Source organism: Notolepis coatsorum (genome assembly GCF_963971535.1).
Source record: "Notolepis coatsorum genome assembly, chromosome: 16".
Lineage (NCBI taxonomy): Eukaryota > Metazoa > Chordata > Actinopteri > Aulopiformes > Paralepididae > Notolepis > Notolepis coatsorum.
This window is the reverse complement of record NC_140180.1, coordinates 53,592,969-53,609,288: the sequence shown is the minus strand read 5'-3', so window position 1 is coordinate 53,609,288 and position 16,320 is coordinate 53,592,969.

Sequence of the window (16,320 nt, the reverse complement as noted above, 5' to 3'; positions counted from 1 at the left end):
AAATCACACATCAACAAGGTGACAAAAACATAATTCTTCCACCTTAGAAACATAGCTAAGGTACGGCCGTTTAAAAAAGACGCTGAAAAACTGATCCATGCCTTATCTCAAGCCGACTTGACTACTGTAATGCACTCCTCACTGGCCTCCCAAAACAAACCACAGAACGACTCAAACTCATTAAAAACTCGGCAGCTAGGCTACTAACTAGAACCAAGAGGAGAGACCACATCAGTCCAGTATTAGCTAACCTACACTGGCTTCCGGTAACATTTAGAATTGATTTCAAGGTCCTCCTCCTTATATACAAAGCACTAAATGGAACAGGACCAAGCTACATTGCAAATTCTCTAGTCAACTATGTGCCTCCTAGAACATTGGGATCATCTACTACTGGTCTATTGAAGGTTCCAAGCCATAGTCTAAGGGAAATCGGGGATGCAGCCTTTGCAAACTATGCACCAAAGTTATGGAACACACTACCTATGGACATTAGGGAAGCTAGATCTCTTAACCTGTTCCTATTAAAAAAATATTTTGCTAAAAACGTACCTCTTCAAGTTCACCATAGCCTTCTAATACACTCCGCTGTTGATTGTACTGTAGCACTATTTTACTCTATTGCATTCCATTCTATTGCATAATTTTACTATCTATTCTATTCTACTATTCTATTATTGCACTGTATTATTTTACTCTGTCTATTGCTTTTTATTACAGGTTCAAAACTGTCAGGTACTGTATTAAACTGTGTGGGTATCAAACAAGAGACTGTCAGGCTTTAAAACTGTGTAGGACCCAGGCCTATAAATGCACCCTGAGAGAGGGAACGATAGGTTATGTATATAACCTAGTTATATGAGTACTGGCTGAGCATCCTGCTCTTCGCCATCGAGATATACCTCATCTCCAGTACCTAGTGTACTCCATCAACGAATAAAACAAATACACCCAGCACCTGCCAAGCCCTGCCCTAGTGACATACTATAAAGCACTAGGCGTGGTCACCACTCGCTCTTCCTCGGAAAACCATTTCCAAAAGAAAAGTTTCCCCAAGGGACCTCAGGGCAGGCTAAGAGCAGGACGCTCAGCCAGTACTCATATAACTAGGTTATATACATAACCTATCGTTATATAGTCGTACTGGCGAATCGCGTCCTGCTCTTCGCCATCGAGATATGGGGACAGAGCAGACGCGAGGACCGACAAATGCACCCCCTGAGGACCCAAAAGCCCAAATCAGGGGGGAGGGGAGTCCCGTCACCCCACCTTCCTAGTGAAGAGGGGGCGGCAGTCAACTCCACCCAAGTGCGAAAAAGAGGGAACTAGAACCTCTTAAACGCACAGCACAGGCGGGACCACGTGTGACACAACACATTGTGGCCCACACCCACACACCCCTGCTACCCCACCGAAGGATGGGAAGCAGGAGAGGTTCCAGACCTCAGAACCGCCTGGGAGACAGAACCCCCGGTCATGTCCATGAGGTAAAACCTTACGAAGGGACCCGGTGAGGACCATGAAGCCGCAGCACAGATGTCCTCCACCGAGGCCCCACCCAGCAGGGCGGCAGAGGCCGCCACCCCACGAGTGGAGTGCGCCCTGACGCCCCCAGGGGGAGCCAGCCCGGCCAACGTGTAGCAAAGGGCAATGCCCTCGCACAACCAATGGGACAGGCGCTGTTTTGACAGTGCCTTACCAGCACGAGAGCCACCGTAACAGACAAAGAGCTGATCGGTAGCCCTGAGGCCCTGAGTATGGCTGAGGTAAATCCCCAAAGCCCGGACCGGACATGACAGGTGAAGGCCCGCCTCCAACTCACTAGCGTGAGGAGGCGGATGAAACGCCTGAACTATAATATCCCTGGAGCGTAAAGAACTCCGGATATTTTTTGGCACGAAGGCTGGATTAGGCCTCAGAGTGGCACCGCTATCGAAACGAATAGACAGACACTCAGGCCGCACCGAGAGAGCACAGAGCTCACCCACGCGCTTAGCGGAGGTGACGGCCAGCAGGAACGCAGTCGCAAAGGCCTTGCTCAAGAGGCTTAAACGGGGCCTCGGACAACCGACCGAGGACCAATTGAAGATCCCAACTCGGAGCCAGAGAACGGCGAGACACTGCAGGTGAATAGGCAAATATACTTTTTTTGTTGATTTTGAGATTTTGTTATATTTTGCTTCCTAAACATGTCTTCTATGAAACTAATGACAATAAAATGTCAATAACACACATTTAGTTGTTTATTTTACTTCATTTTGCCTTATTGCATCCATAAATGTGCACATATTTAATGGGGAAGTGCCTCATTTGCATATATAAACATAAATTTCAGAAAACTTGCAATATATTTTTTCTTAGTTTATATGTACATAACAAACTGGGAAAGTTTCATAGTGATATCTATTTAAATATGTTTTGCCTATTAGGGGGTACTACACTGTACTACACTGTTTGTAGCCTGTGTGTAGTTATGTTCAGTTCAATAACATCATTATTATTATTATTATTCAGTTATCAGGCATGTGTTTAGGTTGTCTATTACTAATGGTTTGATTAGATATTGTGTTTGTAAATATCTGTTTAAAAAAAAAGTATGGCATTTTACAATACAGAACTTTGAAGGCGTTTTCCCAAAAATGAGTTTTAAGAGTTTTTCCTCATACTCTGAGCCAGAAATCTCCACTTCAGTAGCACTCACATACACCAACACTTCCAGTTCTATTCATATCTATGTTCTGAAGGTATTTACAGAAGGGTTTGTTGATATCGCATTCATACCCAGATTTATATCACATTTTATTCCTAAAAACATGGCGAAATATGGAATTTTACCATAAAAATGGACTGAATGGAGTATTTTCTCATTTATGGAGTGATAAAAAGAGATATCCAAAATCCCCTCTGTAATAACCTTTGGCTCTAATATGTCAACCAAATGAAACTATAATTTTGAAAATGGCTTTATCCAATGTTCAGATTTCTGTCCTGGAATTATATGCAAATTAGTGCATATTTAAGTAGATAATGCCTCATTTGCATATTTAAACATACAATTTCAGAAAACTTGTAATACAAAAAAGTCTTGTCTTAATATAAGTAATCAACTGGGGAATTTTCATTGTGATATCTATTAGTTAATTTTTTTACCCTATTCACCTGTAGTGTCTCCCCTTAAGGCGCAGAGCGCCTAGCAGAAAACGCTTCATAAGAGGGTGGCCTTACACCACTCTTGGAAAATACGCCACCTACCCGCGTAACCCGCGATAGTGGAGGGAGCATGCGTGTTCCGGATGGTACCAACCACAGAAGGATCCATCCTCTCCAGACTCACCCTCTCACCAGCCAAACCATCAGCGGCTGGCCCAGCACAGGGAACTAACACAGAGACCCGTGCGCTTGAGAAAGGGCCCGCGATGACCAAGGAACAGGCCATGACGGGGATACCAAGAGCTGGATCAGGACCGGGAACCACACAGCTGCGCCCCGGTCCGGCGCAATCAGGATCAAGGACCTGCGCTCCTCAACGTACCCGCCCCAACAACTGACCTAACAGATGTATGGGGGAAAGAATCCCAGGCGGCACGGCATCGGTCCCAGACCTGCCTGACCATGTCCGGACGTAATCACCACCCGTCAGGGTGAGGACCGCCCCGCGACATCACACCTGTACCCACATTCACCCTGCCAGGGATGTGGAGAGGCCTCAGGCCGCGCAGATGGAGAACGCCCATAGCTAGCCGCCCGCCGCCCGGTGCAGACGGGGGGAGCGTACTCCTCCCTGTCTGTCGATATACGACGCTGACGTCGTATTGTCCGTCCTGATCAACACCGTTTGAGGACCAGAAGGACCGCTTTCAATACCAACACATTGAACGTAGCGCAGACCGGGCAGCATGGCTTGACAGCTGCCCCCTACTGCGTTGGCCCGACGCGTCTCCAGCGAGGGAGGCGTCGGTGAAAAACGTGACGTGTGACAGCCTACTGCCCATGGGGACCCCCCTGGTGAGGACCCCAGGCCCTCCCCAGGGGCGAGGTCCCCCAGTACTGACACAGGAACCTTAGCCGCTTCCACTTGCCTCTCACCGGGTCTATTTCCATACTGGAAAAGAACCACCTCCGTAACCTCCTCCTGGGGTGAAGAGGAGGCCAAGAGGGACCACGGAATGAGCAGATGCCATCATACCGAGCAGGCGTATCACGGACAGCGCCGTAACCGTCCTAGGATGGAACCTCCCGAGCGTGTCGACAACACGCTCTGAGAGGGATGCCCATAGCACTCCACCCGTTGACTGGGAAGAGGAGTACTCTACTTCCAGTCTACAGCAACCCCAGGCTGGTAGGAAACCTGCCTGGTATGAGACCTGACGATCCACCTTGACCGCCAAGGACCAGAACGTCGTCAGGGCAGAATACACTTCGTAACCCCTGATGACGCAAAGGCCCCAGTGCGGCCTCCACGCACTTGGTGAAGATGCGGGAGCCAGAGAAAAGCCGAACGGCAGCCTCTGGTACTCATACGCTAAGCCTGCAAAGGAAGCGTAGGTAAGCCCTAGGATGGAAGATCGGGGATGCGAATACGCACCTTACAGGTCTATGGAGGAGAACCAGGCCCCCACCTGACAGTGTTCAACAGGTAGGAGACGATCCAAAAAATGCTGAATCTTCCCATGGGACAGGTCCAGCATGGGTCTGACACCCACCCTCCCGATTTCTCAGGCACCAGATAACAGCGGGAGGAAACACCACGACGATGGCTTGCTTCGTCCACAGAGATTGGATCTCGTTGACCAGAGCTGTCACTGCTGGTGACCCTGACAATAGGGTCTGTACCAAACCCGAAAACAGGTGGGGTTGTGTAAATACAAGTCCCCGCCTCAGCGTTCTCTCCATCCACCTCGACATATGGTACTGCTGTAGCCATATGTGATGACACTCCCAACGCACCCGCCGCCATGTGGCGCAGGTCCGCTAGGAACTGTAGATAGGCGGCCCGGTCCCACCCGCTGTGCGTAGCCAACCCTGGACCCGTGCGAGCAGAGCGTTCCGTGTCGGGACATCTGACCCTGACACTACCCACGAGGCAATCGCACCCAAGGGGGGACCCCGACAGAAAGGGCCGGTTTGATACGGGGGAAGCTGACATCAGTCTAGGTGACAAAAACTCCTCCACTGAACACCCCTCCAGAACATGCTGACGAGTTGTTCTGCAGCCGGACATGCAAGGTGTGAGGCCCCCATGGGTTCCTACACACCGTAGCCCTGCAGTGATATTACTACCACCCAAATCACGAGCGCCTGCGAGACCACTGCCAATCTTTCAGGAGTGGGAGGCACCAACATGATACCCGGCCTGGCGAAGGCGAGGTCGGGGAAGCCCGCACTGTGTGCCTCAAAAAGGTTTCGAGCCCCTTTTCCGCTGATGTTGGGGGAGGGAGTGATCGGAGAGCGGGCTGCTTGCGGCAGGACGGCGACGGCTTGTATATTCCAAGCCAAGCTCATCCAACATGGCCGATCCCTCGGCCGCCAAGGCTGTCGGCCTTGTGGACACCTGTCGACTCAACGCCGAGGATACCTCTGGCGGGGGAAAACAGGGCCTCGCCATAGCCGCTGACGAGGCCGTGCTCTCATCTCTGGCTGCGCGGCGTGAGGCACTGTGGGGCCTAGGACAAATACCGCCCGCGCTCCAGCGGAAGACCAAGATCCTCTGCGGAGAGGGGAGCCCTGAGCGGTTATAGCTTGCGGCTAGGTCAAAGCTAATAACGTCAACAACCTCGCGCGATGTGTCGACGTCGGCTGGCCCTCAAGGCCCCGCCACCAGACACCATTTTTGACAGAAAAAACAGCAATTCGAACACAGTTACTAATCGCTGCCAATTCAATACCGTGGCGGTACAGGCTTTAACAGCCCACCAGCCACGCGCCGGGCCGACCCACCTCATGGCGTCGGCCGGGCGGGGCACTGTTTCAACATGTCAAAAGCAAAGAACTGATTCTAACACGGAGCACCAGTGGTGGTTGCAACCAGCAACCTCCACTGTGGTGTGCACCATGAAGGGGTTAATGAATAAATGAACTAACACCACCAATATACTGTAGAATGGGCTAGCCCATGCACACAACGTTAAAGGGATGCGGACCAGAGAACCAGTCCCGCATTCATTCATAATATTCACAAACAGCACACCAGCCCTAGACCTCAGCCCATTTACCCATGAAAAGGTAAACAAAGCCCCCCCCGCAATACTCCCACAGTAGACACCGATTGACCGTCAGCATGAATGGTTAAGAGGAGGGAAGACTGTAGTGTAGACAGACATTCCCGCAGCAGGGAGACAAAACAGAAACAGTAGCCCAACATAGCATAGCGTTAGCCACGAGCTCCAGGATAACGGGGAAACAACAACGTTTACCCAGATATCCCGCCGCTTGCGCCAATACACAACTTGGTTGTCTCCCGGGACAACTCGAGCAACATCACAAACGCCAGCATTGTCATGCCTAGTGACATCCCACAGCGGGGAACAGTAGAACAGTGACCCAGCATTATAGCATCTAGTATTAGCAGCGCGCTCCAGGACAGCCTGGGAAACGTCCAACTCAGAGGAACGTTTTTCCCAAACATCCTGCCCCTGGCGCCGATATACAACTCGGTTGTCTAACAAACAACAAGCAGCATTACTAACACCAGCGTTAATGCCTAGTGGCGCAGATCCTACCTTGTGTGTGTAGTTAGGGTTAGATTTTTTTTTGTATTCAGATAATGGTTGAAGAAGTGCGTCTTTAGTCGACGGCGAAAGATTGGACGTGATTCGGCTGTCCTAACTGGGGTGGGTAGTTCATTCCACCATTGTGGGGCAAGGACTGAGAATAGGCGACTTCTCTTTGATGACCCTCCCGGAGCTTGGATAGGAGTAGGTCTGAGGCGGCCAGAAGATGCAGAGCGTAGGGGTCTAAGCTGGTTAGAATAACAACATGCAACTTGACATTTCTGATTGTCATTTATTGTTGAGCCCCCATGTCAGAAAAATACAAAAACTGTAAAAAATAAAACATTAACTATAGCCTACACTTAAATAAAATAATGTATTTGAGATTCTCTTCAAATGTATTTATTTTTTTATTCTTAAACTAATTTAATCTATTGAATAACAGGTTGTTATTCCTCTGACTTCTGTCTCACACACACACACACACACACACACACACACACACACACACACACACACACACACACACACACACACACACACACACACACACACACACACACACACACACACACACACACACACACACACACACACACACACACACACACACAGAGCTCCCTCCCCGGGCCCCTGTCCTATAAGGTATTGGCTTGTGTTGCTACACGGACACATTTGTATGTTGCACCACCACGGTACTTCCTGGCTTACAGTGTACAGACTAGTAAACAAACACTCCGTCTCTTATTATATGTGAACTAAAGAGTACAAGGTTTACACAACAGCCCCCACCTGTTGTTTTATTGTATTTGTACCTGTACTATCCGCTGTCAGCTGTTTATCTCTCTTTGTGAGCTTGATTAAATAGCGTTAGCTCACGTTAGCTAGCGTTAGCTCCGCGGCTAATTTTAGCTCACCCTGAACTAAATCAATGACTAGGTTCTAAAGCATTCAAGTAGTTTTCACTGCACATAGAAGTAGCCAAACAGCGGGAGCATTTCGGGAGCATATTACCAAAACCCAGGCAATTTCGAGCCCTTAAGGAATCAAATAGAGTCTGCCATGGCTACATGCTAACGCTAACGTTATTGCGCAACTGTAGGAAAAACCTGGCAGCGATAAGGGAATCGAAAGTCACGGGAGCCACACGGTTCCAGGCATCGGCCAATTAGGAACCGGTTCCCAACAGGAACCGGTTTTCGATTCCCATCCCTAGCTGAGGCACCCCACAACCATCAGAACCGGGGAGGACCCGAGCCCCCGGACCGCCCTAGTGGAGGACGGGAGGGAATCGGATCCGACTGTGCGAAGAGGGGTTTAGCAACTCAAACGCACAGGGTGAGCAGACCGTGGGACTTACCTTCCCACAGAAGAACCCACGACTACACAAACGCGCAACCCACATGCCACTAGGGAACGAACGGGAAGAAACAAAACCCCTGTTACAACCTCTAATATCACGGGGTCAAGGGTAAAAACCCAACCCTGTGGCAAGGCCGTAGCAGCGGAGCGCGAAGGAGGACCCAGCCCCAGGAAGGGACTGGACCCCCCGGAAAAGGGGGCCTGGTGAGGCCAACAACGCCGCAGCATCGAGACCCCACCAGGCGGTCACTAGTGACACCACCCCCCACATTGCCAGCGTATCGGACAGGGCCCATCCAAGAGCAGGCCCTTCCCCCCTACAGCATGCCGCCCTGAAGCACTCAAGAGGCTACACCCACAGCGGGACCAGGCAGCGCACCGGGGAGACAATCCCCAAAGAGGTTGATCCCTCAATCCAGGTAACAGGTCAAAAAGACTCAACCTGAGCCTGGAGCACTGCGGACTAGACAGGCACCAAAGGGGTCTGCTGAAAACAGCACCCCGGCGGAAGGGGCGTACGGTATGCTGTGCACCATGTCGCAGCCTCCACAAAAAACCCCGACCCTCTAGAGGGGCCGAGGCAGAGAAGGCAGACACGATTGGCAGACGTCATGAAAGGTGCGGGGGCACACTCACAGGCAGACTGGGTCAAGCCCGGCCTAACCCCAGAGTCGACTCCGCTACCAACACACCTGGAAACCAACCACCACCTAACAGGAGGCGGTTGTTCCTATAACCCCCCCCCAAGAAAAAACTCCAAAACACAACTGCGGGTATACACCGGCTATACAGCAGTACAAGTGTTTCAGTTCTCAAGAAGGGGTTAACCCAGGCCAACAGGTCGACGAGAACGAGTTCGGACCTGGGCCCGGCGGACCGGGACGTACACAGGGATGCCAGAGGGGTACAAGAACCTCCTCGACAGCCCCCTCCCAGCCCCGCCAAGCAGGAGAAGAGAGGGGCAAAAAAAATAATGGAGAAGGACCAGGCTCCTTCAGCACAGCACAAGGTACAACACAATATGGACCAAGCAACAGTGAAGGATAACACGTAGTGACATAACCACGAACACCTTCATAACATCAACCCCTGCAACGCCCGGACCGACCCGGCATTTTCCCCCCGAAAAAGCACAAGTCCCTCAGGGTACCAGAACAGCAGATCTGCGCCCCGGCGGACAATGGGTTAACTGACCTGGTCCGGCGCGACCAGAACCAGTCCTGTGTCCTAATCACGCCGCCATCCCCAGTCCCAGGAGGGGGGTAGGTACGCGTGTCGATCTAAAACATCACAGAGGGCACCACCAAGCTGCGCCCGGTGGCCCACCCCAAAGGCGTGAGACCCCTCCGGCAATGATTTGATCTATTCCGTTATCTCCCCCCAGAGATGAACGAGAATTCATCGAGACTAACCTAGTACACTGGCGCTCAGAAGAGACAAAACTCCATCCTAGTTGCCCCATAAAAACGCTGTTTCAATGATGAGCAACCAAGGCGCGCAGGCCCATGCGTGGTTCCACGCAGAAGCACCCAGGGCCAGCACTATGTACACGTCGAGACCCAAAACATATTAATGGTAATTCTAACAAGAACCCAGATAACATTCCCTCCAAGCCGCCTGGGAGAGCGGCAGGAAGCTGGCCAAGACACAGATATGGGTCCCATATAACGCGTCTGAGGGAAAACACCCCTGTCAACCCTGCCCTATAAAAGAGAGGAGACAGGGACAACCAATAGAAACGCGCCCAGTGACGTACTCTATGGCGGGGGGGATTTCCGGACCCACCGCCCAAATATGGCGTGGGACCAGGGAACCCCCCTCCCCCCCTCCCTACCCTGTGACACGCTGACCCAGCAACGTGACAGGAAGCCCGAAGGACAGGAGGTCCAACCCCCTGACCAATCAGAAAAAAAGGGGAGGGAGGGTTCATCAGTTCACCCCCTCATGACCCCTCACCCCTGATACGATGCAATGACAAAGCAGAGCCATGACACCAGTCACAGCGTGCTACAGGAAGCGCATGTATACCTGTCAAGGTAACAGCTTCACATAGGCTCATGTGCGAACCTGCCACCTGAATTTGTACACCTTTTCCTAAAGGAAGAAAAAACACAGACCAAGAGAGGGCCAAGGGCCCTGGTACAAGAGCTTACACATGTAACTTCTGTAGGCCAACACCTAACCCAGTTGTAGATCTTAAACGTGAAACGACACACACAACCCTCCATCACAACAAAAAAGGGCGAAAGTACACTCTCACTACTGTAAGAGGAACACCGTTTTTCATGACGAGAGAAGACACAAGTCCTTGATTAAGTACTGGTCACAGGCCTTGCTAAGTCCACATGACAGCGACCAAACAATTTTCAGAAAAAAATTGCCTCTCTAAGCAAGAGCACAACCCCAGCAGAAGCTGAGGGGTTACACCGTATCCCCAAAAACATAGTGAAACAACACACATATTGTAAACAAAATCATGTTTGAGGGGGGGGGGGGGGGGGGGGAAACCGGGGAAAAACCCACCCCTCACCACCTTACCCCTGATACGACGCCAATGTGTAGAATAAGCTTTACATCATGCACGCCAGCACAGCCGAAGACCTTGTTTGAACAGGCACAGCCCTGTTCATGTGTGAAAGAACTTGCCACCTGTTATTGTCATCACAAGTTGAGAGAGGGACTCATGCCTCGATCACATGCCACTATGCACAGCATTGTAGAGTAACCCAGCCAGTTGTGGGCTCAGCCATGTTGTCTAGCGTTAAATGAACACAGACAACTTTTCATCATACAACAAAAACCCAGTTAATTTTACTCACGTAAAAAACAACGCTGTTTCTAGGTAGAGAGAAAAGCACAAGCTTCGGTCAACGCTACCCAAGCTATACAAACGACCAAGACAATTCACACACAGCACATCGTATCTCCAAATGTAGTGAAGCAACATACGTTTTGGAGAAAACATCGTTATTAACAAAACATTCGGGAGGGGAAGGAAGGAAGAGTGGGGTAATGTCCAATGGACACCTTACCTGCACCAACGAACGCAGGACGAAAAGGCCGCAACACAGGCTGGTCTCCACGTTGACGAAAGGCCTCTCGCTGGCGGGGCTAAAAAGAAGCTATGGCCGGGGCCTCACTCCGGCGAGACGCCCCCCTCCTGAGCCGGTAATGGTGCAGGCCCGATTACATCTTCTGTCAAAGATGATGTCGTAGTCAGAGTGCTAGGACCTGCTATTCTCACGGCTAATGTTTAACGGTTGTAGCACAAGCTAACAGCTAACTCTAGGCTAACTGATAGCATCAAGCTAACGTTCCTAGCCGAGCGAACATAACGGCAGCTAACGTCGTAGCTAAACAGCTAACAGGCTAACAGGTAGCTCAACCCGGCTAGGAAGCAAGCTAAGCAGCTACCACTGAAACTGTACAACGTGAGAAAAGCAATACAGGCCAACACTTCAGACAGCCGCTATCTTTCCCTCTTCTCATCCGAAGAGAGAAGAGAAAAAGAAGGCAACACGTCCCACTATAGAACGGTGTTTACCATAGCGGAGCTGGCAACAAGTCTCTCGCGGACTACAGCTGACTTGAGCATGAAGATATCTCATAATGAAACACCAAGCTCACCTCCCTCGCACCAGGGTTTTTCATTTCTTTGAAAAGACGGAGCCAGCGCGGCGACAGAGGGTATCCGTTTGTCCAGAGACCCGGGGAATTGAACCGCAGATTCTGAATCACGGTCCCAGTAAAACAAAGCTCCCGATGAGGAGCTCATGTTAACGTGGGCATCAAACCAGAACCCTCTCCACGCCGCTAAGAGGCAGCAAAAAAAGGACACCAGCCTGGAGCAGGACATTCGTAAGCGGTATAGCTGTTCCCCCCACAACCAACACACCTGGCGCTCATGTTGCAAAAACATCCCCCGCCCCAAAGAGGCCGCCAGCCCTCACACTGCAGAGCGCCTCCCAAGCAAAGTGTCCAACTGTAGAGCCGGAGGTAATGCCGGCGAGGATTGCTCAGCGACGCGAGCCCCTACTACGAAGCTCCAATGGAGGTCAGAATGATCATCATCTTCTAGACACTCCGGTGGCGAAGACTTTATCGCTGTATTTCCTCGAAAAATAGTGAGAGAGAAAACAAAGATATAATGTCAATGCAGCTCCTTCTCTTCAACGTAACTCCTTTCCAACCATTTTACACTAAACTCAAGTGATGTATACAGACACTCGCCGTGATGAAAATAGGGAAGGAGCTGTTAGTATGGCCACACCCCTGCTTATGTAGAGGAGCGGATGGGGGTGTGGCCAGGCGGATGGGTGTGTATAGGTACATGTGGAGAAATTTATTCAGTATATAGACTGGATATTGGATATATTCCAGTAGAGCGCAGAGCGTAAGCTATGACGTAACAGAACTAACTGCGCTCCAATATATGCCAATAAAGTTCAGTTTTGTGGTGTATAATCCTGAGTAATAAGAGAAATAAAAAATCATACACTAGTCATTTGTTTGAAGGCAGCTAGAGGCCGTTGGGAAGTGTAGTTTTAAAATAATCCAACGCTCATTAGCTCTGGATGTCCTCTTCTCAAAATAACTCAAAATGACATTCAGCGACGGTCACTTTTTCAAAATGGCGTATCCCAGCGATCACAACAACACATTTCAAAAACGAAAATCGCGCTAATAACACATTAATCTATTGGTAAACAAACGTATTGCTGAACATATACACTATGACTGCTGTTGTGACATGGTTAGGATGTTTACTCCTGAAAACGTTTGAAAAAAAAACGCTAATTATGTCAGACAGTCTAGCTAGACTGATTTATGACGTGATGTCATTTGTTGTCCGGTGCCGGACCATACAGGCGGAAGAGGTTAACTCATTCCCTGCCAACAACGATTTTATACATGTTTGTCCGCCAATCGTTGAATGCCAACCACGCATATATATATGTTATTTGATCGTTATTTCTTTTATTCGCTATTTCCAATCGTTATCCATCTAGGGAGCCTGTGTTACCATAGGGAATGAGTCTGAGATTTCAAAAGTACAATACCGCCACCTGGTGGTATGCAGCCAATGTTGCACTATGTTTGTTACTCTGTGTATGGGGCTGTGCGTTGATGAAATTCCTCCGGGCGGACTTTTCTAGTAACCTGGACCGAGGGCTTCACCCAATCGCATTGAATAGTTTTCGGGATCCCCGATTCATTATGCTGTGGTGGGTTATGTCGTGGCCCAAATGGACATACGATCCATTCAAATAATCAAATAATTGGAATATTCTTTTTGGAATCCCACCGGCCACAGGTAAGAGCAATTTAACGTCAATTTCAGCTTGATTGTGCCTTGTTTTCATAGCCATTGCCCTGATTAGCGTATGGGGTTGTACTAACGAATTCTGTTATTGACAATCAATTAATCAGAAACGACCCCCCCCCCCCTTTCATGCATTCATGATGGAACATACTACCTATCATATGCATTTGACTTTTTAAGTGTAGCATGTGTAGGGACGAAATGCCAATCGATTTAATATAATACATATATCGAGCTATATAGCCTCCCAGGAATTACCCTAAACCGCTCTAAAACCATACTTATATTCACCACGGTATAAAACGGGAATGTATGGATGGAAAAATTATTTCTTTTTCACATCTTGAACGATAGATACTCGATGTCAAATGGGCCATAGTATTGCATCCATAGCTATAATATAGAATATATATAGCCCTGCAAACAAGGTGACCGACCCCATTGGTTTAATGCATGGCAGCACATAGCCATATCCCATTCCCAGCATGCCAGAGAAAGAGTTAATAGATATAAAATGAGCTACTATGCAGCCAAAACAATTACAGTCAGTGAACATAGTTTTGGATAGAATTGCTCGACAACATTTTGTTCTCTGAACTAACTTCTAAATCGCTGGAGGCTTAAGGGGAAAAAAAGTCCCAGACGACCCTCGCTGCTGCTTTAAAAAATATAACTTTTATATATTACAAAACTTTTTATTGGTTCCACACAGAGAAATAGCAGTTACATCACTTAGCATGTATAATATTCTGTGGTTTTAAATGTTTAACCCCCCCCCCCCCATTCATTGCTGTTGCTTTTAGATAAAAGCTCCTGTCAGGCCATCTCTCCAAGGCCTTGTTACCCTGTACATCTGCCGCAGCAGTCAGTCGGAATGGTGAAAAGCACCGTTCACGCATAATGATGTTGAAATACCGGATATAAATCGCTGTGGACATGTGTGATTGGCCTCGGCCCACTTCCCAAATAATGACTCGTTAAAAAAGAAGCAAGAATGATCGAAATATCTCACCCGAAGTTACAGAATAAACAAAACATAATTGAAAGGCAACTTTGGTTGGATCTATTCAACTGGAGCTGACGGACATTACTTTGGTTGTGAGCAACTTGTGCTCTCATTCTCATGTTACTTGTCACAAATCAGCCGAGGGGAAGATTTGTTTAAATATTCAGAGCCCTAGGTAATGTCAAATAACAGTGGGCCCTGATAAGATTTGCCAGGCCTGCCACTGAAATTAACACCTTTAACAATGATTTCTTGGAAATCTTTCTTTGGGCTTTGGGTTTGGGTTTTTTCTTTTTTTGGAAAATGAACTGCGGAACAGAGGGGATGAGGCAGCTCTCCATGGGAATCTTTCCAAACCCTAACTTGAAGATGCCAGTCATGAAGTGGGCATAATGAAATATGAACGAGGGCCATGGACCGGCCTTGGCGCATTAATGATTTCTTCCAAATGTGTATCCTCGAGATTACTTCTTATCACTCCCACGGCACACACTGGGGTAAATAAACAATTGCTTCCAAAATTGGGAAAAACACAAAACCAGAGGAGTTCATGTTCATTTTGAGGTTTTCCAAACTGTAGACTAAATGGAATTGACATCCATGCATAATCACCTGCAGGGTTAGTCTTTTTTTCTGGGGGGGGGGGGGGGGGGTGGCATGGGTGCAGTGGCGTGGCAAAGAAACATCCTTGATAAGAGCAGATTCAGCCTCAAACCCAGCCATTAAAATGTAATCCTAAATTGGGTTCCGATGGCCTGAACGGTTCAGAGAAACACAGGACGGCCACGTTTGGCGACTACTGTGTTCCTATGAGTGGCTGTCTCTGAACTATAGGGCTGGATTTTGGCACTGATTGCTCGATGTCATTTAGATTCACAAGGTCAGGTTTCAAGTTTCAAGTTTGTTTATTAGTTGTCACAATAAAATACATGTACTTTACGGTGAAATGCTTGGTTCTGTTGGAGCCCCTGAGAGTGTGCTTCATACAGTAAAAAAAGTTAGTAAAAAAGTAAGTAAAAGAGGAATATACAATAGTAAAAGAGGAATATACAATATACAACAAAAATGGAGTGGAGTTCCATTTGATTTCAATTCGATTGATCCGTTTCCGTTCAGAAGAAACTCTGCGAAAGGCAAACTGGAGACTTCTGCAGGACAGGCTGTGTGCTTAAAGTAACGTTTAGCAGAAATGCAAAAACTTAGATCTTTCCATTTTAAGAATTAATATTGGATCTTTCAAATTAAGTGATTCAATATCGATTGTGTAACCCACTTGAGTTGTGTGGCCAAGTTCGCAAGTAATTTCTTAGTAGCCAGGTTCTAAAATGGGATATACAATAGAGCAGTGAAGTACCCAATGACATTACTTAACCCTTCCCTTAACACAACTGAATGTCTTTATGTTTAACGGTACTGTATTAGTTTCTTTCTTTTCTCTGTCTTATTTCCTTTCTGTTTGAACAAAAGCAAACATCAATGAATGTTGTTTTCATTTACAGCACAGCATTGTCCATTTGATTTCAGTATTCATTTAACTTGTACACCTCTTGGGCTTGCAACTAATTTGCACTTACAACAGGGACCAATTACAACCTAAATAGTATTTTATTTACTAATGTGTAGTACATTTTCACAAAAAAAGCCCAATATGGCTAACTACATTTATTCAATATGACAACCAAATTAAGCTAGGGCAATTCGGTTCAAACCCAGTGTATTTACATGTTGAGACTCAACAGTCTATTCCTCATAAAATATAACAGAAAATGAAATGTATGTTTGTTCAACTCTGTTTCGTTTGAGTGCACTCCACATAAATGGAGAAGAGGATGCAAATTGAACCTGATGAGCAGTGGAGATGAGGACTGAAGATGAAGATGATGATGGCTGCGTAGGTCCAGTGAGCGGTGAGGGCATGG